Source organism: Pleurodeles waltl, chromosome 11 (assembly GCF_031143425.1).
Source record: "Pleurodeles waltl isolate 20211129_DDA chromosome 11, aPleWal1.hap1.20221129, whole genome shotgun sequence".
Classification (NCBI taxonomy): domain Eukaryota; kingdom Metazoa; phylum Chordata; class Amphibia; order Caudata; family Salamandridae; genus Pleurodeles; species Pleurodeles waltl.
The window spans coordinates 241,939,553-241,950,259 of NC_090450.1; positions in this window are offsets into that span (position 1 = coordinate 241,939,553).

Here is a 10,707-nt window from a genome sequence, read left to right on the forward strand (position 1 = left end):
AGTTATGAAAAGGTATTTTTGGACTTAGGAAGCACTTTTAATTCCGAAGTCGAATTTGGACGTAGTTTTAGTTACAACCATCCTGCAAGGCAGTCCTGGCTTTAAAATGACACCTGGCACCACAGCATTACACACTTAAGTGCATTAAGTCCACCAGTCTCTAAACCTACATGCCTGGCCATCTACTAGGGACTTACAGGTAGGCTGTATTGGGAATTAGAATTATTCCAATTACCACATACCTTTAGAGGACAGAGAACTGGCCCTGGTAAGGAGAGTCCATGCCACTTTGAGTGTCAGTCACTACCAGCATCAGCCAAAAAAATTGGGTTGACCTGGCAGTTCGGGCTGGACTGTTCCCCTGTGGAACGGGGTCAACACTGATTTGCATACGGCTGGGTCCAAACTGGAATGGCATGGTGAGCAAAACAACTGATGGATTAAACCCAGATCTGGGACTGGGGGTGAATGCTTGATTTGGTCTATATTCCATCCATCAACTGTTCTTTTTGCATCTGTTGCCCCAGTGGGAAGGGTATGCCCAGACGTGGGCCTCATGCTCACTATGCCACCAGATTGAAGCTAGCCTGGATGAAGAGTGGTGGTACCCCAAAACCGGTCCCAGGATGCTTGTTTCTGGCCCAGGGAGGACCTGGCCTGGCAGTTCGGGCTGGGCTGTTCCCATGGGGAACAGGGTCAAGACTGATTTGCATATGGCTGCGTCCAAAGTGGAATGGCATGGTGAGCAAACAAAAACTGATGGATTAAACCCAGATCTGTGACTGGGGGTAAATGTTTGATTTGGTCTCCATTTCGTCCATCAACTGTTCTTTTTGAAAAAATGGGGTCTATCCGGGCAAAAAGGATAACTTTCCTACACTGCATCTGGAAGATTTCTCTGCTGTTGCACTTATGTTCCTTTATGGTCTATAGAGGATCATGCTTTTATTCTGCCTGTTTATACATGTCCTAAGTGTGAGTGTATATATATATATATATATATATATATATATATATATATATATATATATACCATTTCTGTGTAAAAGAAAATGGTTGTTCTTTTGTTTTGTATGCCTTTTCCGTGTATGAGGAGCTTACACTTTCATATTTACTGATCTGTAACTTTGTGTATGGGGATGTTTGTGGTATGTCTATTCTTACTGTGTGAAGCTTTCTGGGATGTTCTAGTGCAGAAAACATTTTGTGTGTGAGGATTAACTTACACTGCCGCTGCTGTGCTTGCACTGTGAGAGAGGAAGCTTGCACAACCATAACCATTTCTAGTCTTGACTTTAGAGTGGTCTCTACTATTACAGCTTTCACCAAAGGGGGCGTGAACGAGTTTTCCTACCAAGAGTTCACTTAAGTTGTCTCATTACCTTTCTACTTATTTTCTCCCTACAGTATATTACTGGGTAAACAAGAGAGACTATAGGTGTGCTTGCATCTGGATTCCTTTATACATCTCTACATCTGCCCAGTCCTGTCTGTTCTGCTGTTTGCCAGTAAGTGAATGCTTGTGTGGGTGCCTGCACACAGTTATGCATGTGCGTGCCAGTGTATCTCTGTCTGTCTAGAGTGTGATAATGTACAATTTGTATTCACTCAGAAAATGTGGGAAATCCCAAACATATATTTGGTGGGTGTGTTAGCAAATGAGAAATATGTGCATTGCTGTGGAATAGTTAAAATTAACAATGCCTTTCACTAGAAATTAATGGGAACTGAGCAATTTATTTTCAATTTTGGGTCATTAAAGAAAATGGCAAAGAGTGTTTTCTTGGCCATTGTGGAACTTATTGTTGCATGGGCATTATACTTGGGTGCAGTGCAGTTATGCAGCAACATGTGTTAGTGCTCGTAAATCCTGGGACTCGTTAGCACTAATAGAATGAGGAATGTACAGTACACCTTCATATTTGGTCTATCATTGAACTGAGGATATGTGCCATTTACGTGGTGAAATTAGAGAATAGTATGTGCTGTTGGGTTACATGACAACATGGACCTAGTCCTGAGCTAGCCCTTTTTGTTGGTGTGCATGTCCCATTGACTTAAGAAATGTGTCAAATATGTTGCAAGGTTGAAACAACCTGTTACTGACCTAGTGTGCGTTGATAAACACTATTTGCCACAAAGGGTTTTATGAAAAGTAGTGGGACATAGATAAAATCCACTGTAAAGCTGTCTTTACATTCTAACTAGTTGTCCTCAATAATACAGTCAAAATTTAGCCCAAAACATGCACCTTCACATTAATGTCCCTTACGTTTCTGTGGATGAGAATCACAAAGACGGACCCATTTGTAATTTTTGACCCAGGCTCCACAAAAGCCTGTAACAGGCTTGGCAGTTTTAAGACTTTTTATCAAGTTTCTCAAGAAAAAAAAAAAACAATCATAGGGCTCAGACTTGCTTCCCTCAAATCTGGGACACTGCCTTATTGCTATACTAACTCCAATGGAAGAGAGCTTAAGCACAACTGTGTTGGCGGGAGCCATATACAGGGCGTTAGTCTGTGGCTGTGGTAATATGTCCTCACTTACCAAAATTGAAAATAAATTCATTAGGTCACTGTTCAGCCTGCTCCAAAGCTTTCCCCTTATTCCACTACGCCTTGACCTGGCTCTAAATAAGATAGATCTTAGGGTGCTCCTAAAACCTCTACATTGGGTGCGGCTATGGACGACTCTGGAACTGGCATGTCTCAAGCAGATAAAATATCTTTGTGGAACTATCAAACTGGAGGAAATGTGGGTTTACCCAAAACCCCACATTAAGCCACATCCACAAAGCTGAAGCAGGTCTTCAGAGAAGTAATGCTTTTGCAAAGGCAGAAGGCTCAAAACGTGGGGGCATGGCTAAAAAATATTTCCAACATAAATGAACCCATTTCTTTGAGCCATTTTGGGACAGGATTAGGTCACCACAAGCTAAAATCCTTCATTTAAAATTTAGGGTTGGTAAATAGGATAGAACAAGGCATTTACTATCCCAATGCCCTTTTTGCCCATTATGTTAGGAAACAGAGGAGCAGTTCCTCTTTTTCTGCCGAGGCTACAACTTGCCACGAAGAAAGTGGATTGTTGAACTCTGTAAACTTAAGGGCACGGTCCATTTTTTGGAAGCCCACAGACTCTTCTAAACATGACACAAAGGATCAAATTGCATTCAATGTATTGTAGTTTCTTTTTTGGGCATGGACAATAAGATTGCGTGAAGTGCCAAATGAGACTTAAAGGTTTTGATCAGTACCATGATATTGTGCTACAACCTTCATGATATGATGGTACTGTAGTGTTCTTGTTACTTCGTAAATATGGACTTTCATGTTGTCTTTTTAAATAATATTTTAATAATTCTGTGTGACAGGACGTTTTAACTTCTTTATGTATGTGCTGTTTTTATGATTGTTATAAGCTGAAATAAAGTATTATTGATTGATTGAGGGCTTAAGCTACTGTTTGCACAAACCCACCATGCCATAGAGCAAGGGTATTCGCAACATTTTCCCAGGGGCCAAAAAGTATAGTCTGCGATGTAACGGAGGGCCACATTGATATTAGCAGGTGTTGGTGGTAAGCTGGATGTAGGGAAAGCGAAGCAGATACATCTAGCGACTGAGTTGCACAGTATGGCCCTCATTCTGACCTTGGCGGGCGGCGGAGGCCGCCCGCCAAAGTCCCGCCGTCAGGTTACCGTTCCGCGGTCGAAAGACCGCGGCGGTAATTCTGACTTTCCCGCTGGGCTGGCGGGCGGTGGCCTTCAGACCGCCAGCCAGCCCAGCGGGAAAGAGGCTTCCACGATGAAGCCGGCTCGGAATCGAGCCGGCGGAGTGGAAGCTGTGCGACGGGTGCAGTTGCACCCTTCGCGTATTTCACTGTCTGCGCAGCAGACAGTGAAATACATGTAGGGGCCCTCTTACGGGGGCCCCTGCAATGCCCATGCCAGTGGCATGGGCACTGCAGGGGCCCCCAGGGGCCCCGCGACCCCCCCTACCGCCATCCGGATCTCGGCGGTCCGACCGCCGGGATCTGGATGGCGGTAGGGGGGGTCGGAATCCCCGCGGCGGTGCAGCAAGCTGCGCCGCCGCGGAGGATTCAATGGGGCCGCGGTACACTGGCGGGACCCCGCCAGTGGTGCCGGTCCGACCGCGGCTTTACCGCTGCGGTCGGAATCCCCATTGGAGCACCGCCGGCCTGTCGGCGGTGCTCCCGCGGTCCTCCGCCCTGGCGGTCAAAGACCGCCAGGGTCAGAATGACCACCTATGTCCCTAGAAAACCTGATATTATTCCCGACTTTACCAAATAGTATGATCCTAGACAATTGTGTCATTTCACTTTCCCTTCTTTTTCTTTATTACCACGTATATGAAAAACTAGAAATATATAAGTTCCGGATGTGGGCTGTGCAAAACCTTGCCCTGTGTTTGATTTAATAAATATAATGTTATTCATGAATAAAAGGATCCGTGGACACCCAATGAGTGCACATAAGAACTGACTTGCCTCTTTAGATCACTATTGGCATTGTTAACTGGGTAGGGGAAGAATGTGTGTTTCTAAATTCATGTTTGAAAACTATCACTTTTAAAGTAATATGTTTCAATGCAGTGATGTAATCTACTGTGAAAAGGTTCTGCCTGTTAAGAGACGTTATCATATTCTTACACTTTTGCTGCAAGATGTCTTTAAAAATGAAGGTGTTTCTAATGTTACCTGTGCAGGACTCCCTAGTTACTTCCTTTAACACCAATAAATGTTTAAGTAAGTGCTTGCCTGTTTCTTTAATGTATTTTTGTGTGCTGAATTGTGTAATCACCAGCCCAATGCTGCAGTTGACCTGGAGGCTGCATGTAGAGGTCAAGATGGCTGCATGTGGCTCCTGGGCCATACTTTCAGTATCAATGCCATAGTATGACAGTCAATTTGTCTATAAACAGAATATGTTGGTTAGATGTGTCACATGTGTCACATAATCACCCTGTATTACCCCTTTTCTGTGATATAAAGCAGATTGTGCTCAGTGCTTGCAAGACCAATACTGCTTCCTCATCCCAGCTTTTAGTGACCAATACAGTTCATTAGAAGAAAGAAGCCAAGAAGGTTTCACATGGGGGAATTAACCTGTAGTCAAAGAAACACTAATTCAAGAGGTGTTGTGCTAAAGCCAATTTCTCCCAGTGCTCTGAGGACAAGTGCTGGGGACTACATAGAGTAGTAATGCAGGTATCAGAAGTGATGTACTTAGTTGACACAAGTACCACACAGGGTCCCAGTTCCATGTGTACCAGTCTAATCCATACCTTCTGAAACATTTTCAGTGAAAATGTCAAAGGAGTTTAAGGAAGATAGTGGGCCACTCCCCGATCTCTGGCATGAGGATGTGATGGATGATTCTGTGGAAGGGACAAAATGTGCCCAAGAACCAACTCCTGAACAACACAGAGAGGTTAGAGGAATGCTGGGATGATTTTCCCTTTATTTTTCACTGCCTCCACCTGTCTGTGCATGTCAGAACCCTGCTCTGAGAGCATCAGAAAGCATGGGTTTTAGGGCCCAGTCAGGTGGGTTGAGAACTTTTACTTCCGATATCCCAGGGCCCAACCTTTGGATAATGAGCAACTGGGCCAAGTATCCCTTCAGCACTTGATTCTCAGAAATGTTGCAGGTCGGGCAGTCCAAGCCTTCCTGGGGGAGGTAGACACAAGATGGTGAACACAGGCTCAAAACTCAAAATACGCACAGCAGCAGCAATAAATGATGGTCCAATCAAATACCCACTTTTGTGATAATAGCAAAGAAAATATGTGACATTTACAAACTACCAGAGGTCAGGGTCTAGTGATACATATGTGGAACCCCAAGTCCCACTTCCCTCAAGCTAGCTTTAGTGGTTATTTCCCATTCACTATAAGCAACATTCAGGTTAAGCTCCACCAGTTGTCAGAGTCCCAGGAGTGTATTAAAGTCAAAACTGTCCTAGTGCAAAACACTATCTGGCAAGCAATTTCCCCCAGGGCCAAATGGCCCATAATCAATCTTACCCACAATCAGTGGGATAAAAGTGACTGGAGTCTCTGCGTGCGCCCCCTCTGCAGGCGGCAGAGCTGCTGCTGCTGTCTCTGGTAGGCTCTTTGCATGCAGTCCAGGTGGGCTGTGCTTGGTAGTTCTCAGGGTCATCACAAGTGGTTGTGCATCCACAGTGGCAAGAGGGTTCTTGTTGCTCCTCCAAGCTGGGTAAGTTCTTCGGGTCTTCCATGGTTGGTGAGTGGGAGTGCAAACATTCTGGTGCTGGTCCTCAGTCATGGTCTAGGGCACACTAATGTCACAGTAGTGACCTTTCTCCCTCAATGATGATTTCGACCGGGTCACACTTCTTGTATGGTCTTGGTGGCCCCCTCTGGCATATGAGGTCACCACCTCTTCACTGCACTCTAACTCTGCCTGAATCGGTACAGCAGGTTTCTTTATGCACCCTACTCAGACATACAGGGTTTCTGGTTTTCCAATAGATATAGGCTAAAGCTCGCTCAGCACAGCATTCTTTTCAGGGTGGTCCTACCTGCCATACATAGTTACTGGCTTTCCACCGCACTCAGCACAGAAGCTCGGCAGTCCCTTCATGGTGGCCGGACCTGGAAGGGTCTCTGACGTTCCCTGTATATGCCAATGAACAATAGGTGCAGCAGCCGTTTCCCCACACCTTGCTAAGAGGTTACACTAGCCAGGATTTTCCACTGTAGCTTGCTCGCTCCATTGCTCTCATCTCCCTCACAGAGCACACTGGTCTTGGCAGGCAGCTAGGTGCTGGTGCTCCATTTTCAGGGCAGGTGGTCTTGGATTTCCTGGTTGATGTCCCCTCGCCTAGCTGGGAGACTAGCAAGCCTTGGCCCCCAGTCCTGGTCACAGGTAGCATGTTGCAAATCTTCTCCTCAAACAGCCTGACTGGCTGCTTGACAGTTGACAATTTTTGGGGGCTCAAGCTTCCTTTTCTTATAGTCCATTCGCAGACACCAAATGTGATTTAGAGTCTTAGGCCTCCATTACAACATTGGCGGTAAATGCCGCATACCGAAGTGCTGACGGCCTCCAACAAACCCTGACCGCGGCTGTATACCACTACGGGTATTATGACCCACACAGAGAAATCCGCCACTATACAGACACCCACACAAGTCCGCCAGACCAAAGGTCAGTGATATACTGGCAGTACCAACACCCACACCGTTATGACAACAGGAATACGCCCACAGTATCAGGACCCACAAATCACTGCAGCGGTCTTTCAACCGCGGTAAACCATTTGCGGTACACACTGCCGGGCTCATAATACACACACACACACTTACAAAACTCCACCACATTGGACAATTCAAACTACACACACCTGACACACACACCCCATACCCACACCCCTATAAAACACACACCCACATTACCCACAACCCTTTCAACGAAAAAAAAGATAGCTAACAGAGAGAGAGACACAAGCCAGGAGCACCCACTCAATTTGAGCGCAGAACACAATCACCCATACACCATCCACACACCTCACAGCACACACCACAACACATCACCCCACACATCCTCACACATACCACTCACACCACATCCATGGCACCCCAAAGACACCCCAGGTTTTCAGAGGAGGAACTAAGGGTCATGGTGGAGAAAATGATCCGGGTAGAGCCACAGCTATTCGGATCACAGGTGCAGCAGACGTCCATTGGAAGGAAGATGGAGCTATGGCGGAGAGTCGTGGAGAGGGTCAATGCCATGGGACAGCACCCCAGAACAAGGGATGACATCAGGGAGAGGTAGAACGAACTACGGCGTGGTTGCAAGACACCAGGTAGCCGTACAGAGGACTGGCGGTGGACCCCCACCTCCTCCACCACAACTAACATGGGAGGAGCAAGTATTGGCAATAATGCATCCTGAGGGCCTCGCAGGAGGACTGGACTCTTGTAAGTCAAATCTTTACTACTATATCCCCCACCCTACCTGCATGCCATCACAAACCCCTACTCCTACCCTCACCCCCATCACTCCACCACCTCACATATACCCCACTATCAAAACCCACCCATCCCAATACCTAGCCCTGCATGCAACACCTATGCATGGACACCCATCACAGAGCTGCATGGACATCCATCACTAAAGCATGCCCATTAGAGAGAATCACCTAGCCCACAAAATCACCACGGACACAAGACAAAGCTGACAGGGCAATCACAACCATACAGGGAAACACACCCATGCACAAGATGGCACACGCAGATACAATAACACTGCATTTACATCCCCAGAGGACCCCCACTCAACGTCACCGGGGAGGAGGTGCCACCAACATCCAATCCCCCCCACAGAAGAGGCCCACAGTGATGACAGCAGCTCTGCACGCCTAGATCACGATGACCAACCTGGCCCATCAGGGACCTCTGGACAGTCGGATACCCAGGCAAAGTCCCATACCACCACAGACCCTCCCCCCCTCAGGAAACACCAGCACAGCACCCACCCAGCAGCCCCATGCCACTGTCCCCAGGACACGTCAATCAGCAGTGTGTCCACAACTACAGTGACCCCAGGCAACCCCACAAACCCAAGACAATCAGGGACCTTGGGGTCAGTGGCAGTGGGCACACGGTTCAGGGGACAGAGGCACAGGACAACAGGGAAGCTGGGAGGACTGCTGTGGGACAGGGGAAGACAGGCCCAGGGAACCCACTCTCCATGAGGCACTTGCAGGGATCCTGGGAGCATACCAATATTCCCAGGAGACCTTGGACCAGATACTGGCCATGTTGCAGGAGACCCAGCGGCTGCAGGAGGGATAGTACCTGGGGATCAGGGAGGACCTCAAACACATCCACACCATCCTGGTCACCATTGCAGGGGTGCTGGCTGACATGGCCAACACCATGAGGGAGGCAGTGGCACACCAATGGGCCCCTGACACGAACCTCACTGAAGAACAGCCCTCCGCCTCCGACGGCGCTAGTGGACAAGAGGCCCCGCCACTGGAACAACAGGCCACCAGTATCCCACCTCCTGCAGAAGGAGAACCACCCCGCAAATGGTCCCTGCGATCCAGGCATAAGCCAGAAAACATTGCCAAGACCCCCACCAGGAAATAAGACTCTCCTGATTGCCACCCTTGTGTCCCACTCTCTTACCCTGTCCACCTTGAACTGCCATTGCTCCCCTTCCCATGCCCCATTAGACAATGCACCTGTGAGAAAAAAAGAGACTGGACTCTAACTGGACATTCCTCCACCATCACCCAAGCCCATTTCATATCACCCTCAACCTCTTAGCACTTAAACACCCTTGGAACAAATACAAGTCTGTTAATTTATTGAAATATGTATTAGTTCAACAATCTGTAAACATTGCAATTCATATGTACAGTTATATATACATTGGTATGACCTGTAGTGGGCAGCAGTAAACACACCAGGAGCCAGAGTGGGGCACAGAGATCTGTAAATAGAGATGCCAAAGGGTACAGTAAGTGGCCATAGACAGAGAAATCATGCTGCCATGTCCAATACAAAACTGCAATGTAAAGTGAAGTTACAGTGTCTTACCTGTGTGTCACTGGAAGTACTGCTGTATGAGAGAACGTCTGTTATCCACATCTTCATCCTCTGCACCTCTTCCTTATGTCCACAGGCTCCACCGCTGCCACAAGACCATCTCCAGGCTCATCCTCTGCAGAAAAGGCACTTGGCGTCTCAAGGCCAGGTTGTGCAACATGCAACGATGAAATGGCACACCTTCTTGGGTGAGTAGTACAGGGATCCACCAGTCAGATGGAGGCACCTGAACCTGGCCTTCAGGAGGCCGAAGGTTCTTTCAACTATCCTCCTTGTTTGCCCATGTGCCTCATTGTCACGTTCCTCTGCCCTTGTCCTGGCATTCCTCACTGGGGTCAGTAGCCATGAGAGGTTGGGATAACCAGAGTCACCTGCAAATAGCGAGGGACACCTGTTAGCCACACACTCACCCTTCGGGACAACCCCATACACCAATATATACTGGTGGGGACCTTGGGCTCACCTATTAGCCACACCCGGTGCCTCTGGAGTTGAGCCATCACACATGGGATGTTGCTATTCCTCAAGATAAAAGTTTCATGCACAGAGCCAGGATACTTGGCATTCACATGGGAGATGTACTGGTCTGCCAAACACACCATCCGCACATTCAGAGAGTGATAGCTTTTTCTATTCCTGAACATTTGTTCATTTCTCCGGGGGGGGGGGGGGGAGACAAATGCTACATGGGTGACCTCAATGGCACCAATGATGTTATGGATATGTCCCAGGGCATAAAAGTCAGCCTTCACTGTGGTCAAATCCACCACCTGGGGGAATACGATGTAGCTGTGCATGTGTTTCAGCAGGGCAGACAACACTCTGGTCAACACGTTGGAGAACATTGGCTGAGACATCCCTGATGCCATGGCCACTGTTGTGTGGAAGAAACCACTTGCCAGCAAATGGAGCACTGACAGGACCTGCACTAGAGGGGGGAAACCTGTGGGGTGGCGGGTAGCTGAAATCAGGTCTGGCTCCAATTGGGCACACAGTTCTTGGATTGTGGCCCTATCAAGCCTGTAGGTTAGGATAATGTGTCTGTCCTCCATTGTCGCCAGTGAGCCTAGGGTCATATTCACACATAATGATGCATA